This window comes from Paroedura picta, chromosome 13 (genome assembly GCF_049243985.1).
Source record: "Paroedura picta isolate Pp20150507F chromosome 13, Ppicta_v3.0, whole genome shotgun sequence".
Taxonomy (NCBI): domain Eukaryota; kingdom Metazoa; phylum Chordata; class Lepidosauria; order Squamata; family Gekkonidae; genus Paroedura; species Paroedura picta.
This window is the reverse complement of record NC_135381.1, coordinates 22,189,555-22,195,490: the sequence shown is the minus strand read 5'-3', so window position 1 is coordinate 22,195,490 and position 5,936 is coordinate 22,189,555. Positions and strand designations below refer to the sequence as shown.

Genomic DNA, 5,936 nt, shown 5'->3' with positions numbered 1-5,936 from the left:
CCAAAAAAATAGTTATCTAATCGTTCCATATATAGTTGCCATTCCTCTTCTGAATCAAACTCCTCAATTTTGCTGTATGAAGCCATGTTTGCACCTTTGTTGCCAATTTTGTAATCAATAAATCTAGATACTCACAGAAGCTGCAACTAACATAGGAAAATGAAAGCAAGGAAAAAGAATAAATTGAGGGGTGGAGTTTACCTCCACTCCTAATAAGGCTTCAATTAACTCTTTACTATCTAATTTACTACAGTATTAGTATCCCTATATTGCTGGTACAGACGTGGCGGCTAATGTTTCGTTAGTTCAAGATAGCTCAAGATAGTTTGAAGGGTGAAATCTGTAAATCCTTTTTCCAGATACTGTTGAATTAACAGTGTTGTTGCAGAGATGTCAGGCTAACTATTTCAGCCTAAAAATTCCCATTTTAGGTTCAGCTGGCATGAATTGGACCGGTATCTTCCCACCACTTCCTGCTTTGTGCTCATTTTTAGTCCCATTAAATTTATGCAAAATGTTAACATTATTTTGGGCATCTATTTGGAACAAAACTGCAAAAACTCTTTTTTAACTGACCAGATTCATGAAATTGGATAGAACTTATTACCAGCTGTTTTCAAGACAATTGAGTATCCATGGCAATGAAATGGTGTCTAATGTACAAGCGGTGTACAGATGGTATGAAAGAAACAAAGGACTTGAGAATACCACCAACCAAAATGGACAAAACAAAAATGTATCACAACACAACATTCCAGTGCAAATGTAACACTAGCCAAAAATATATCCATAATTCCCCCCAAAAGATAAGCATCTAAAGTTCCAGCTTCAATAGGTCGACTCTTCGACTATATTTGCATTGGGTTTTTGGTTGCGGAACCAAAAGGGGGGGGGGAGATTCAATCCCTTGGTCTGTGGCATATTTGCATATTGAGTCTGATGAACCTATCAGAATTGAAGAATTACACCTTTGTTCATTCCTGTGAAGTTTCTATTCAAGGGGAGTGTTACACCTGTTTCTAGGCTGCAGCCATGGGGCTTTTAGCTGCATTCTGGGGAAACGTAGCCTGGACTTAGAGGGCTTTTTCACGCCCTTCATCTGCAAAGATCTGTAGATGCCTCCCACAGTGAGCAGCTCAAGGTCTAGGTTTTCCTACAATGCTCTCCTCCTTCCTTTGTACAGAGCTAATCCTGAGTCGATGGACCCAGAAATTTCCTCACAGTCACAGACTGAGCAGCAAATTTCTTTCCCCCTCAAGTTAATTCAGCTCAGAGCAGGCATATTGATGCTCAGTTCCCTTTAATCATCACCCCAGCTGAGCTAGCAGTGTTTTAAACTTGTTAATGTGTCCACAAAGCTGCAAAGTCCACAGACCAAACACTCACTCAGAGGTCAGACCATGTGGATCTTTACTCCAAGGATCTAGGCACTCTGCAAAACTGAGGATGTGGAATAGGGTTGTTAAAAGGCTGTTGCACTTTGAGTAGATTCAGCATTTCCTAAATATTCTGTTTTTTTCTTTCCTCCTCTCTTGTTGCTGAAAATAAACGACTGCTAAAGAAATCTGAAAAGTACTGTTGCTGAGCCTAATACGAAAGGACGCTTCTTCAAGGGTGACTATTTAAAATGCTCTCTTTTTGGAAAGGCACTCCCTTGCTTAGAAGCCTTACAGTCCTTTCTAAAGTGCCTTTGTTTTCCTTTTGAGTGGCAAATCACCTTGTTTTGGTTGCTTATATTTAAAGCTACTTGTTCAATATTTGCTTCAGTTTAATTATTGCAGACCTAAAACTGTTAATGTCTATATGCTTCTTCAAAATGGTTGATTAATTCAGTTGAAGAGAGTTTGCCTTTTGTTTTAATTTGAGAAACATTATTTTCATAAATATTTGGCAAACAGATTAAGATTATCACAACTACATCCTGTTCTAAGATGTCTCTTATGCAAGTAGGGTTGGTTTTTCAAAGACAAATTAATATGCAGCCATTCTAATTCTAGTTAGCTTTTGCTGCCTGCATTTGAATGACTCTCAAAACATCTCTGTCAGTCAAACCCTTAATCAGGGCTTCTCTTGCCTTTTTGTTTTCCGAATACCAGGGCCTTCGTTTTGCCTGCTGGTCATCTTCCTGTTGTGGGTCTCTAATGGTGTGCCACGGTCCCATATCAAGCAAGTGGTTCTTCATTCTTTGCCTTCAGTAAACTTATACGGTAGGTAGTTGTATTAAGTGTTGCAGAAAACTGCCATTTTCTATTTCTTATCCTTTGCCTATTAAACTATCTAACTCTTATTTCACAGCCTGAATGCTCAAACTGAGACCAACCGCTGTTGACAGAGCTTAAATATGCAAAGAGAGGACAAAACACCAGGCTGCTTAAAAGAAGAAAAATAACTTTGTATAGAGAGTAGAGAAAGACCTAAAACGTCTGTTCTTTTGCATTATTGAGTCTGTTGTGAAGGCAAGCAGGGAAGAAGTCGGAAGTCTCCAAATGAGCCAATCAAGACATAGACTACTTGAAGTTCCTAATCTAGTTATGCTAAATACACATCTCCTTTAATGCCCCCTGTAGCATATTCCTCATATTGTATTAAATCATGCCACTGCAGATCTTGTATATTCCAACAATGGAAATTAATGCCATTGCTCAGGCATGCTCTTTAGTTTCAAAGATGCTGATTGATAATCTGTTCATCACTATGGTCTAGGAACATCTGCAGCCTTCAGGTGCAGAACCAGAGTGAAGCCAGAACTACAAAAGGTCCTGAAGCATGGGCTACAAAGAAATGTCTGACTGAGCAAGATGAAATGTGTTTTTAAAACTAGGATAATTGTTGCATGGGGCTATCATTCAGATTATGCACAGTGTGAATTAAGAAAAGGGCTCTGCCAATGGAAATTGCCTCCCAATCCTGCACTGGAATGAAATAAAAAGACAGGCAAAGGTTTCCCTGTTGTTGGTGCAGATAAAGCTGCAGATAAAGCACAGCAGCAATGGGGCTTCCAGACAGCAGGTTTTCCTGTAGTTTCCCTGACCCAGTCCCCGATCATCAGCTACCCCCCCTCTTCTAGGCCACCAGGGTATTTGCAATTAAAAAAATGGTAGTAGAATATTATTATATTGATACACTGTCGTAACGAGGGGTGTACCAGGTTCTATGAATTACCAGCTTTCATTTTAAAAGATTAAGTTTCTTCCTTAGGCTGCTAGGCTATGTCTTGCTAAGGCACAGTGGCAGAAAAACTCCTGGGTAGCAGCCCCCTTTGCACAATTTTTTAAACAAAAAATAACAAAATCACTATATCACTTTTGGGAATAACCTGGAAGTGATGCAGGGTAGCTCTAGGAATTGCCAGACTTCTCTCTGTTGTGTGTCACAATAAGCTTCACCTACCCATTTCTGCCCATTATGTTTCTGCTGAGGGGGCAGCACATTTTTTTTTCCTCTCCAGGTTGCTGGCAAGTAGTGTCCAAGTAGTCCTATTACCTTAAAAAATACTGAGAAGATCCAGTCACAACATCTTATCTAATTCTGCCTGTATATTTTTCAGATGAGCCTCTTGTGGTAAGGCAGCAGACATGTAGTCTGAAAGCTCTGTTCATGAGGCTGGGAGTTCAATCCCAGCAGCCGGCTCAAGGTTGACTCAGCCTTCCATCCTTCCGAGGTCGGTAAAATGAGTACCCAGCTTGCTGGGGGTAAACGGTAATGACTGGGGAAGGCACTGGCAAACCACCCCGTATTGAGTCTGCCATGAAAATGCTGGAGGGCATCACCCCAAGGGTCAGACATGACCCGGTGCTTGCACAGAGGATACCTTTACCTATTTTTCAGACAGCAGCCCCCGACTTTGTGTCTATGTTTATATTTTTATTCCTCCTTTCCTCCAAGGAGTTCAGGGTACCTCCCTCATCCTTACAACACCCTGTGAGGTACTTCAGGTTAAGAAAATGTGACTGGCCCAGGTATGCCAGGCAGCCAACCATTTTTGAATACAGCAAGGTATTGATATTAATGGTTCAAAGGGGGAAAGCCTTGGGGCATGTCTGAAGAGACTCTTTGGATTCTGACTGTAGTCTCAAAACAGAGGAGAGAGGACTGAACATACACACAAACCTGGAGTTATCATCATCCCATTCATTTCATTTTATTTGGGAGATAAGGAACGCTTTTTAAAAAAAATTGCAAGATTGGACTAGAGCTTTGGAAACCTTTCTTGCATTTGAGGAGCACCAAAAATATTGGTTTTGTGCGGAGGTTTGTTGTGGGGGGGGTTGGGGGGGAGCACGTAGAAGATAGGAAGACTTCTCATTTATTGCAAAAGGAATTCTACAACGCTAGATGAGATTGTTTTCTAAGCTGCCCAACTCAGGGTTGGTGATAGAGCTTGAAATTAGTTTCACAGGGTTTTAGTCTCACACAGAGTTTGTACGGCAGGTACCGCTGCTATTAGGCGCCTCATCACACACACCAGCATGTAATTCGTTCTCACTATGAATTGCATCAATGCTACTTTCTGGTCGAAGTTGCTCTACGCTGTGGCTACAGGGTTTCTGGGAACCCGGGGCTCGCCCTTCTTTGGGCACAGCATGGGCTGGAAAACAAAGCTAGGACAGTCACATGTGATGCCACCAAGGGCTTTTCTGTGGCCTTGGTGCCACTTGTTTCCTTCACATTTTCATCGATCTCTGTCCCAAGCTCACCATGGTGGCATCAGCCTCCTGAAGACAACAACACTGGAAGATAAGAGCGAGGTCCCTGGGGTTCCTGTCTCTTTTCTTCCCATGATTCATGGGGTGATAGATTTCTTTTACCATCAGAGATGGGAGCAGGGCGGGGGGTGGGGGAGAGAAGCATTCCCATTTTAAAGACGTGATGTTGTCTTTCTGTCCTCAGGGGAAGAACAGAATTCTACCTGTCCACAAACATCAGTTTTTAAATGACCAAATCAACCAAAAAAAATTGCAAGTGGCTATGTTATTCCATTTGTTCACTATTTTGTGATCCCCCCCAATAAAATTAATTGCTAGACATTAGAAAGAGGCTGTGAACACTTATGTTGCATGCAGAATGTCCCAGGTCCAATCCCTGGCACCTCCAATTAAGGGTCTCGGGTAGCAAATCTATGTCTTTCTATCCACAGCCAATCAAAGTGTTTGCTTGGACAGGAGGGGCTACTCTCAGGTGATAGTGTGCACCTCACAAGGGATGGAAAAAGTATTTTTAGGAGAATCCTTGCACACCTGTGAAGAGGGCTTTAAACTAAATCCAAAAGGGGAGTGAGATGTAAATTCAGAACCTGGTGTGATGGCAAGACCTGAAGATGGGAAGATTGCAAAGCTACAGGGAATGGCACAGAAGCAGGGAACTACTAACTTGCAAGGAAATTCAAAAGCCAGACCATGAGACACACCAAGGATGGATTACGATGTCTCCACACTAATGCACAGAGTATGGGAAACAAGCAGAAGGAACTAGTAGTCCTAATAGTGGGAGGGGACTATGACATAATAGGAATCACAGAAACTAGGTGGGATAATACTCACAAATGGGACACTAGAATTGAGGGGTACAGTATATTCAGAAGGGACAGACAAGAAAAGAAGGGGGAGGTATAAAAGGTAAAGGTATCCCCTGTGCAAGCACCGAGTCATGTCTGACCCTTGGGGTGACGCCCTCTAGCGTTTTCATGGCAGACTCAATACGGGGTGGTTTGCCAGTGCCTTCCCCAACCATTACCGTTTACCCCCCAGCAAGCTGGGTACTCATTTTACCGACCTCGGAAGGATGGAAGGCTGAGTCAACCTTGAGCCGGCTGCTGGGATTGAACTCCCAACCTCATGGGCAAAGCTTTCAGGCGGCTGCCTTACCACTCTGCGCCACAAGAGGCTCTTCAGTGGGAGGTATAGCAATATAAAAAATCTTTATACTTGTGAAGAAAT

The 5,936-nt window shown here is 42.4% G+C and overlaps 1 long non-coding RNA gene across 1 annotated transcript; it reads left to right on the top strand.

The window, feature by feature from the left end:
- The first annotated feature begins 1,413 nt into the window (after nucleotides 1–1,413).
- LOC143822593 (uncharacterized) lies at nucleotides 1,414–5,720 on the top strand. The gene is made up of 3 exons (XR_013226209.1): nucleotides 1,414–1,614; nucleotides 2,097–2,207; nucleotides 2,296–5,720. It is a non-coding gene; the product is annotated as an uncharacterized LOC143822593 (long non-coding RNA).
- Nucleotides 5,721–5,936: the final 216 nt, after the last annotated feature.